We start from the raw sequence: 11,536 nt of genomic DNA, 5'->3' as shown, positions 1-11,536 counted from the left end.
GTTCGCCTGGCTGGCGCTCCATGGGAAGCTCCTCACGGCTGATATGCTTGCTATTCGGGGCTGGACCCATGACCCGACATGTACCCTCTGTCAACGCGCCCCCGAGACGGCCTTGCACCTCTGCAAAGATTGTCCTTTCACTACGGCCATCTGGAGCATGGCGAAGGGATGGGACAACGACTTTTCCCCGGATACCAGAACCTCCTTCACCTCCATTACCGAGTGGTGGGACGACATGATCAAGGGCAAACCCAGAGAGGAGAAACGACGTATCAGCGGGCGCTTCCTCTACGTGCTCCGGAACGCATGGAAGGAACGGAACCGTCGCATTTTCACCGGTCTTCGGCTGACCTACCCCGAGGTTGCGGATATTACTAGAGAAGACATTTCTCAGCGGCAGCGTGCTTTTGCTAGCTTTGGACCGGCCATCCCGGCCGAGCCAGATTAGTTCCTTCTGTTTTTTCCTTTTGGTGGGTTTTGCCATGTTACCACCTTAATCTAAACATGCATCTCTCTGTACAGTTTGGTTCGTCTTTCCCCCTTGCTTAATGAAGAGGCAGTGCTCCTGCCGGTTGCTCCAAAAAAAAAGATCCGGAACATAGAGCAGGCCATCTCATGTTGCATCCAGGGGGTAGAATAGTTATTTTGCACTTAATATAATTTTATGTTGTTACACTCATAATTTTTCTTATACAAATAATTACGTTCAGCTTGACTCATAACAAAAAATTGACATAAAAATGCATTATCTCAGTCACAGTGTAAAAACACCAAAAAATATAGTTTACGTCATATTTTTGTACATCATGTAAATTACTTTTGACATTTCTATTTTTTTATGTTCTACTCCACTACTGAAGTACGATAAATTATACGTGACGAAAAAATTATTTACCATTGCAAAAATAGAAGGTGGATGTACAATAACTATTCTACACCCCGGAGTCAAATAGCGCCACTCATATGCAACACTTGTTAGGTTTGTTGGATAAGTCAGGGGTGAAGAGGCTAAAGTTGAAATGTGAAAATAAACTATGAAAGTACAATATTGGTGCCGGCACTAATGCATACGGTGGATGCATTTTTTTTTTTGTCTTCACTAGAATTTCTCGATGACATGCTTGCGACTGACGGTTTCAAGCATCTCATGGTCAAGGAAATATTTTGGGAGAGGAGCTTTATATCATAAAGTTCGTGTCGAGAGAAAGTAATCTGACATATGTAAATATTAAAAAGTTAAGGTGTTTGGTATAGGGATGGTAATGGATACCCATGACTTGCATACCTGCCGGGTAAAAACCTAATAGGGATGCGGGTATGTGACAAAATATTACCTATGAGTTTATAAATGAGAAAAATATCATACCCATGGGGTAGAGTGGGTACGGGACTCATACCCACGTACCCATCTAAATTTAACAAGTGGGCCGTCGTAATATTCTAAACTACTCAATTTTTCCCTAATCATGCCTTCATGTTGCTAGGCTGAACTCCACGCTTTACTGTCTCACAATCGCTGGTAGGTTAGTGATGATTAGACCCCTATTTACGAGCGCTTTATCTCTTAGCATATTTTTTTAGATCAATTTGATGTGTTGTAAGCGTGAATATTTTTACCTGCGGTTACCCATTTAATTGCCCGGTGATGGTTATGGGAAAAACTTGTACCGTTGACGGGTATGGGTACGGCCTACGGGTGACGGGTAAGAATGAAAGTGACAGGTACGGGTATAGGATGATACCCTGGGGGTGCCATCCCTAGTTTGGTTTGGTCAAAAAAAAAGTCACCTGGTGTATGTATTAAAAGAATTCCAAAGTATCCTTTTCTTTTGTTAGACAAAAACTTTTTTCTTTTAATTTCCATACATCAATCAAGTAATCTTAAGAGAAAAATATGAAGCCCACTCGGCTCTGGACCGAGCCTAGTTTCTCATAGGCTGCTTCAAGCTGTTTCCCTCAGGCTCCTTTTTTTTTGGTCTCCCAGCCAGGAAGCATCTCTCTCAGCCCGTCTACGGCGGTTCTAGACTTTCCCCACAGCCCCACGCCGGCGGCTGGGTTTTCTTCCTGTAATCCAGTCGACCTCCACCATCCGCGAGTTCACCGGCCGGTGGACATACTCAGCGTGCGAGTCTGTGTCCTCTCCGGGAGAGGTGGCTGTGCCTTGTCTGTCGCAGCCTCGCCTGTCTTGTCCTTTCCTCGGCTCACCGCTTCCAGCTCCGACGCCCTTTTTACCACCGTGCGCCGCTGGGGCGCTACCTGTTGGTCAGCGCGAAGCAAGAAGGTGGGTTTTCTTGGTCCAAATCTTGATTTTTCTCCACATTTAGTTTTTCGTCGATATTTTAGATGGAAAGTTATATCATGCGGCTTGTTTCTGGTTTGAGAGCTCACTTGGTAGATTGAAATTTGGGCTATGTCCCGTTGAGGGCAGAGGTTCAGATCTTGAAATTCATAACTTGATTGGAAGATTTTGATCTAGTGATTGAAAGTTATTGATAGTCTACCTCGTTTCTCTCAGGTAAGAAGTTGAATTTTGTCGGAGGAAGTTCTGTCAAGCCTGTAGCAGCAGCACAAGCCGTCGCATTTCTTCACCATGACCAATAAATCCACCTCTGTATTTAAGCATGGCCAGCTATCCAAGACGTCATCTAGATGCTTGACAGAGATGCTCACCGTGACACACGATTTCGAGGTGACCAATTACCGTCAGCTCGATGGCCTCGGTGTTGGCAAGTATGTTAGCTCGAGCACATTTAGCGTCGCTGGCTGCGATTGGAATATTAGGTTACCCGGATGGATTATACTCTAAAGGGAATGGTGACGGCAATGCGTCAGTGTTTCTGTATCATCTCAGTCCAGCAAAGGATGTGAGGACACAGTTCACATTAAACATTCTGGAGAAACATGGTGAAATAGAAGTAACCAACTATGATGAGATAATGCTTATATTTTCTCCATCAAGTTATAATTGGGGGTATCATGATTTTGTGAAGAAATCAAAGCTAAAATCATTGCTGGACATCAATAATGGCTACTTTATCATAAGGTGTGTTATCACTATCATCAAGGAACCTCGCACAGAGGTAAAGAGGACTCTTTTGGAGGTTCCGGGTCCGAATCTCCAGGACCATCTCGTACAGATGCTGAAGGATGGAAAAGGTGCAGACGTGACGTTCAGTGTGTGTGGCCAATTGTTCCATGCTCACAGATGCTTGTTGGCTGCAAGATCTCCTGTTTTCATGGCAGAACTATTTGGTCCAATGAAGGAGAAGACAACACAGCACATTAAGATTGACGACATCGAGCCTCCAATATTCGAGGAGCTTCTTCACTTTGTGTACACAGACTCAATGTTAGATGACGAGCAATACAAGGAAGGCGGAACGGCAAAACTGCAACATTTGCTAGTTGCCGCGGATCGATATGGACTGGACAAGTTAAGGGTGCTTTGTGAAAGAAAATTGTGTGAGAGCATGGATGTGGAGACGATTGCAACAACATTGGCTTTAGCAGAGCAACATCATTGCACGGATCTGAAAGAAGCTTGTGTTGAGTTTATGGCTCCATGGAATGTGCTACAAGCTGTGATGGCAACAGATGGATTCAAGCATTTGGTGGAAAGTTGTCCTTTGGTCATGAAGGAGTTATTAGAGATGGTGGCCCGTGGTGGCTAGTAGCGGTCAGAGGTCAAATTATCATACGCATAACTAATTATCCAGAGCTAAATTCCAATACATGTTTGGTTATCTACATCTTGGCTTGTACTCAGTACGTGATATTGTTAGGATTGGTGTATGCAGCTTGATGCTATTTTTGTTTGCATAGCTCCCATTTGTCAAAAAAATGGAGTATCAGTTCTCTTTTTTCGAAGGGATTGAGTGCTTGGCTCATTCATTAGCATTATCAATTCTCAGATAATAAGCTGTAGGCTGCACACTATTCTATTCTTCAGTTCATTCAGATTTTTGTTTATGTCGTAGTATGAACAACATCTAGGCTGCGAAGTCATTCAATTGTCTAAAATTTCACGGACAAACATTGTGAAAAAATCTGAATGACTTGTAGATATACATTATGGCTTACTGTATAATTGTGTAAAACTGCAAGTTTTGATTCATTCTATGTCCCTTCAAAAAAAGAAAGAAAGATTCATTCTATGTTCAGAGTAATCAAACATCTGACAAAATTCGAACTGTGAGCAATCCTCTTGCTCTAGTATGTAATCACTTTTTTTTTACTTTGAATTACACACATATAGAATATAAGCCTTGAAGATATATATACACACTTGTTCTTCATGATGCTTTTTAGTAACTAAATCCAAAATGCAGCAGCAGAGCTTCACTATTTTTTATTTCGTGGGAAAGCAGCAGAGCTTTACAAGCTAAAACAAGTCCGGATGGAATTTGAATATTCGTTTGAGCTAATCGAATTGGATATATCATCTGCCTGATTTCGAGTTTGGACAAAGAAGGTGCTGATATTTGGTAACCGACATAAATTCTTCAAAACTGTAAGATAAATGCGCCCAAGCACATTCAGTTACGAAGGCCAGTGCTCTTCCTGAGGTCAGGCTTCCTGCCCGGGGGATTTGATGTCAAGTTGACGGAGTGATATCCTAGAGCACAACAGTGGCAACACAGGCGACCTCTTGACGCTATCAACGCCGACAATGGAGATACAATGGTCCAATGCGCTTTAAGAGATTTTTCTTTTCAGAACAGACAAGTTTATTACTCAGTGATTATGGTAGGGATACAAAAATCGTCTGTCGTTCTAGCTGCTATACATGACGCCCACACGAGGGAAGGAGCTTCTCCCAAGGCAATGAGCATCCTTTTTTGAACTTCTCATCTCGTGGCCGAAGATCACCTCCTCAAAACTCAAAACCGTAGCTTTTACCTCTTCCAGCGGTGGTGGAGGGGGCTGCTACGTCGCTTGTGCCCCCTCCCACTGCTTCGGCTGCTGCTGAGGTGGCTTCGGTGGAGAAGGCGAGAGGAGCTGACGCGATGGCGGTGGTGTGGGGGGCTGCTACATCGCCCTTGCCTCCTACCACCGCGGCTCCGGCTTCGTCTTTGGGAGTGGCGGGATTGGAGTCGGGGGCTTCCTCACCATGGCTTGCCCCGACGCCCTGTCCTACCTCGCCTACGACTTCACCCACCGCACCGACGACTGCTTCTTCCTCACTGATTCCGGCTTCGACATCTTCCCCACCTGCTACGCCTATGACACCGACGACACCCTGCGCGACACATTCACCGCGTGATGTGGGGTCGGATGCTCTACCACCGCCCACAAATGTGCCGTCGAGTGTCTGCCATGGTGGGTATGACACTCCGGTCAGGCGGAGTGGGAGGTTTGGCGTGGATGCGGATGGTGGGACGGTGACGGATGAGGACACCATGCAGAAGGCGATGCGACGTAAGGCGGCACAAAACTTCGACTACGATGGTATGATGTCTTCCCATAAATCTAAATATTTTCTATTGTTTTCATCACCTGCTATTTCTTCTAAGCTTAATAGTTTAGGGGTTAGTATTGGTAGTTCCGAAAAAGAGATATCTGTTTCAACTAGGGTCTTGAAGCACATGGAATTTGATCGTCTTACGGTTATTCCAAAAGCTTTGACCATGTTGGGTTCCACCTATTTAGATGAGGATGAAGCGATTGCCACATCAGATGGTCAACATCTTTCTCACCTAGTTGGTGAAGTGTCAGAGGTGGGTTTGGATGAGGATGACCTTTACTCTTTATATGAGCTAAAGGCATCTCGTCAGAAATCCAAATCCCCCTCTAACAAAAAACCACGGAAACAGTCAAAAATTTCCAAATCTCCAATTGTTTCCCAATGAATGGCATGTTTGCGAATAGCAGAGGTCTTGGTGACATGGCTAAACACTTACATTTTGCCGATTGCATTAGGGATCGGAATTTGGATTTTTTGGCTATTTCTGAGACGGGGAGACGGGATTTCTCGCAAAGTCTTCTGAACCGTATATCCGGTGGCATAGACTTTACTTGGATATCCTGTCCACCCCGTGGGAGATCTGGGGGTATCTTACTCGGTGTCAGAACGGACTCAATGGAAGTGTTAGCACATTCGGTTGGAAAATTTCATATCAAATTCCACATCCGTAATAGAGTTGACAATTTCATATGGAGTCTAGTAGCCCTGTATGGTGCTGCTCAGGAAGCTTCTAAGGCCACCTTTCTTCGTGAATTGGTGAATCTAGCAAAGGAAAACCCTCATTATATTCTCATAGGGGGGATTTTAATATGTTGAGATTTCCATGTGAGAAGAGTAGGGGCAGTTTTGACAATCACTGGCCTTTCTTGTTCAACGCGGTCATTGACAGCTTGGACTTGAGGGAGGTGTCAATGATTGGCAGGCAATTTACCTGGGCTAACAATCTCCCGGAGCCAACATATGAAAAACTAGGTCGCGTACTCATGGATACCGATTGGGAATTGAAATTTCCAATGGTCACGGTACACGCGCTAGAACGTATTGTTGGGTTTTCGGATCATGCTCCTATCTTATTATACACTGGTTTACCTAGACCCTCGTCTAACCGCTGATTTAAGTTTGAACTCGGTTGGTTGAATCAGGAAGGTTTGCAGACCATGGTTAAAAAGGTATGGGAAAGACCGGTTGTGGATATGTCTTCGATACAGAGGTGGAATAACAAAATGCGTGTTGTACGCAAACACCTCTATGGTTGGGCGCGTCATACAACTGGGATTCTTAAAAAAGAAAAGCAGCGGCTTTCATCTATTATAGATGACCTCGAAGCTAAAGCAGAAGTTAGACCGCTTTCCGCATAAGAGATTGAGCAAAAAAGCCAATCAAATGCAGAAATCACAAAACTGTTGCGTGAGGAGGAACTGAAATGGTACCAACGATCTAAGGCCCAATTTATTATGGAAGGAGATTCGAATATAAGGTACTTCCATTGTGTTGCCAATGGCATACATAGGAAGAAGTTTATTTGTACTCTGGTTGAAGATTGAGGGTCATGAGCAGCTAAAGTCGTATATTACGAGCTATTATAAAGGGCTTTGTGGTGCTCCAAAGAAAAGCAATTTCTCGTTAGATGAGACAACAATGGAGGATATCCCCCAAGTCTCTCAAGCGGAGAATAATTTTGTCACTTCGTCTTACTCTGAGGAGGAAGTAAGAAAAGTTGTCTTCCAAATGGAGCATAATAAAGCCCCTGGTTCTGATGGCTCCCCAGCTGAACTTTATCAGTCTTTCTGGGATGTCGACCTTCTAGCTGTTTTCGTGGATCTACATGTTGGACATTTGGAGCTTTTTAGGCTCAACTTTGGTGAAATTATCTTATTGCCCAGGATTAATGAAGCAGAAATGATTCAACAATTCCGTCCTATTCATCTTCTTAACGTGAGCTTTAAAATATTTACTAAGGTTGCCACGATCCGACTCAATACGGTGGCAGATCATGTGATTAGGTCTTCACAAACTGCTTTTATGCAAGGACGAAATATCCTGGATGTGGTTGTAGTCCTCCATAAAACTGTTCATAAATTGCATAGAAAGAAGTTGAATGGCGTGATTTTAAAGATTGACTTCGAAAAATCCTATGACAAGGTTAAGTGGTATTTTGCAACAAACTCTCAGAATAAAAGGTTTCTCTGATGAGTGGCGTGCGGTGATCAAGAGTTTTGTCTCGGCAAATACTTCCAGACCAAGAAGGGACTAAGACAGGGACACCCATTATCGTTAGTGCTATTTAATATAGTGGCTGATATGCTTGCTGTCTTGATTGAATGTGCAAAGTCGGAGGGCCAGATTGAAGGGGTCATTCCCTCATCTTGTTGATGGAGGTTTATCCATTTTTCAATATACCAACGATACAATATTTTTTATGGATCACGACATCGACAAAGCTCGGAATTTAATGTTAATTCTTTCAGCATTCGAGCATTTGTCGGGTCTAAAAATTAATTTCCATAAAAGTGATTTTTTTATTTTGGTGAGGCCCAAGACCATGTTGCAGATTATGGTGAGCTTTTTGGCTGCGGCCAAGGCCAATTTTCAGTTAGGTACTTGGAAATTCTGATTCATTATCAGAGACTCACCAATGCCGAATGAAAATTGGTTGAGGAAAGACTACAGATTAATTTAAGCAGTTAGAAAGGTAAATTATTGTCCTTGGAAGGAACATTAGTTCTCATAAATACGGTACTAAGTAACATGGTACTGTATATGATATCTTTCTTCCAACTTCCTAGAGGAGTCTTAAAAATATTGGATTATTTCCGATCAAGATTCTTCTGACAAGGGGATAGTGAGAAGCGTAAATATCGACTGGCTAAATGGAGTGTGCTGTGTCGACCCAAAGATCATGGAGGACTTGGTATCCAAGACCTCCAGGTCAAGAATAGGGCACTTCTCGGTAAATGACTATCCAAGTTACTTAGCGAAGAGGGTATATGGCAAACACTGCACAAGAGGAAGTATATTGGCTCAAAGGCTCTATCTCGGGTTCTTTGGAAACCAGGAGATTCACATTTTTGGGATATTCTTATGGAAACAAAGAAGTATTTCTTTTCATATGGTTCTTTCTCTATTAAGGATGGGTCGGAAATTCGTTTATGGGAGGATAAATGGTTAGGTAATACCACACTCCGAGAACAGTATCCGACATTGTACAATATAGTGCGCCACAAAAGCGATACTATCGGCAAGGTGTTGGAAACCTTCCCACCAAACGTGGCTTTTAGAAGAAGTCTCATCGATCCGAGACAAACCTCTTGGCAGAAATTGTTACAGCATCTTGAGTTAGTTTAATTAATGCAGGGATAATAATTCAAAATTTTGGAAGACGAAGATACCGCTGAAAACAAAAATCTTTGCATGGTATCTTCGTCGGTGGGAGGGGGTAATTCTTACTAAAGATAGTCTTTCCAAACGTAACTGCCATGGAAGCAAAAAGTGTGTCTTCTGGCGTCAGGATGAGACTATTAAACACTTATTCTTCAAATGTAACTTTGCTAGGTCTATATGGTCAGCCGTTTAAATAGGGTCTACCTTATACCCACCACGTAGTGTTGTCAATTTATTTGGCAACTAGTTCAATGGTGTGGATGTTAGGTTTAAGCGTCTTATTAGGATGGGAGCGATTGCAATTATTTGGTCGATGTGGCTGTGCAGAAATGACAAGATTTTTAATAATATTTCTTTCTCCTTTATGCAGGTCATTTGCCGGTGCACAGCTATCCTTCGTTCGTGGGTGCCACCGCAACGTGTGGAGCACCAAGACCTCTTTATGGAGGTATTACGGTTGGAGGATACGGTGAGGGATATTTTCTTCCAACATGGGTGGCAGCGTGACCTTCGGCTAGTTTCTCCTAGCTAGCCTATTTGTCTTCCACGAACTTTGATTTTGTCTTCGAACACCACTATGGTTTTTGTAACATATATTTATGCGGCTGTGTGCATCTTAATTATGCAGGCCGAATCTATTGCTTTAAGTAACAAAGTGCGTATTTTTGAAGAAAAAAAAGTGTAGTCGGTGGTTAGGGCCTCCCGGCATGCCATCGCCTCACAGCTGCGATGAGTAGGCGGAACGGGCTGCTGAGATTTGTGCTAAACCGCATATATGGAACGGGGATCGGACGGGGAAGAGATATTCGCCCTGTAAAAGCTTCGGGTCATTTTTATATTTTAGCAACTCGTAAGAAAGAAAAACAATGGATGGATTCCTGGTAGAAACAGACAACGTAATCATAACGGACTTGCATAAAACTAGGGAAGTCGTGGAGGAAACAAACTCATATCCCGTGATATATCTCCATAATAATAAAGAGATCGTGGATAGGCGCATGCAGGCGTACGCACAGTGTCAATTGTTAGACACCCATCGCCGTTTCTCTTTTTTCTCCGCCCCATGGCCAGCAACTCCTCTACAGCTGTCAACCATGGCCAGCGCCTACCGGAGACATCGTCCAGATGCTCCACAGAGATCTTCACCGCGGCCCACAATTTCGAGCTGGACAAGTACCCTCTGCTTGACGACATGGGCGGCGCCGACAAGTATGTTAGCTCAAGCGTCTTCACCGTCGGTGGCTACGACTGGACGATAAGGTTCTACCCAGATGGTGACGGGAACCAAAAAAATTGTGGAGGTAATGTTTCAGCCTTCCTGTATTGCTCGAGCCAAGCGAACAACGTGAAGACCAAGTTCAGCCTCAACTTGCTGGAGAAAAAGGGCAAAATAGGATTAACCAAGTACGGCCTACTAGAGCATACTTTCTCTCCGCCAACGTATGATTTCGGCTATCCTAAATTCTTCGAGAAATCGAGGCTGAGGTCATCGCCCGAATTCAAAACTGGCTTGCTTTATCATACGATGTGTTCTCACCGTGACAAAAGAACCTCGAACCGAGGAGATCAAGCGGAACCTTACCGTGGTTCCGCAGCCGAACCTGCAAGACCATCTCCAGCAGATGCTCAAGGACGGACAAGGAGCAGACGTGACGTTTAGCGTGTCTGGCCGACTGTTGAACGCCCACAGGTACCTCCTGGCCGCACGGTCTCCGGTGTTCAAGGCGGAACTATTCGGCCCAATGAAGGAGAAGGAAACACAGACCATAATAGAGATTCACGACATCAAGCCGTCGGTCTTCGAGGCGCTTCTTCACTTTGTATACACAGACTCCTTGCTACCAGATGACGAGCACAACAAACAAGACAGAGTTGCCAAATTCCAGCACTTGCTAGTTGCCGCGGATCGGTATGGGCTGGAGAGGTTAAGGCTGCTTTGCGAAAGCAAGCTGTGTGTGGACATTGACATGGACACGGTTGCAGAGTCATTGGCTCTAGCGGAGCAACACCATTGCAAGGATCTCAAAGAGGCTTGCGTTCAGTTCATGGCTCCACGTAATGTGCTACAAGCTGTCATGGCAACCAATGGGTTCAAGCATCTTGTAGAAAGCTGCCCTTTCGTCATCATAGAGTTGTTGGACATGTTGTGCCGTAATGGCTAGTCTCGGTCAGACATCAAATTATCATGAGTACATTTAGAGATATATGTAGAGCGCTATATTTACAATCCATGTTCGTGTACCTATATTTAAGCTCGTAAATATTACCTTATATAGTATTATGTACCAGTTTGATTTATTTTTACCGTATTAGTTTGATTACTACTTCATGCATTAACTCATATTGATTTCCTAAAACTGTTCTCGTTCTTTTTCAAAAAAATAGGATGTCTTGTTAATTTACTGACAGTTTGAATTCTAAGATAATACATTGTGTGCAGTACGTTGTTCTATTCTACAGATTATTTCTTTCGAGAAACCAACGTGAGCACGGCATATTCAATAATAGAAGGTGCTGAAAAACATATAGCATGGAAAAGACACGTAATGTGCCAAAACACACTCGGTTTTTTTGAAGAAACTTAGTCAGTTTTGGCAGGCATGGGGGCAGCCCCAAAAGCTAGGGTTTACTGCTTGATGTTCTCAAAGGCTAAACTCTCCATTTCGATGTTGGTAAGACGCGTCCCACTGA

At 43.7% G+C, this 11,536-nt stretch overlaps 2 pseudogenes; both read left to right on the top strand.

Annotated features, from left to right (window-relative positions):
* Nucleotides 1-2,032: 2,032 nt before the first annotated feature.
* Nucleotides 2,033-3,867, top strand: LOC124676878 (annotated as a pseudogene).
* A 6,041-nt stretch (nucleotides 3,868-9,908) lies between these two features.
* Nucleotides 9,909-11,007, top strand: LOC124670811 (annotated as a pseudogene).
* Nucleotides 11,008-11,536: the final 529 nt, after the last annotated feature.

This window comes from Lolium rigidum, chromosome 7, assembly GCF_022539505.1.
Source record: "Lolium rigidum isolate FL_2022 chromosome 7, APGP_CSIRO_Lrig_0.1, whole genome shotgun sequence".
Taxonomy (NCBI): Eukaryota; Viridiplantae; Streptophyta; class Magnoliopsida; order Poales; family Poaceae; genus Lolium; species Lolium rigidum.
Note: the sequence above shows the minus strand (reverse complement) of the source record. Positions and strands in the feature narration are given on the sequence as shown.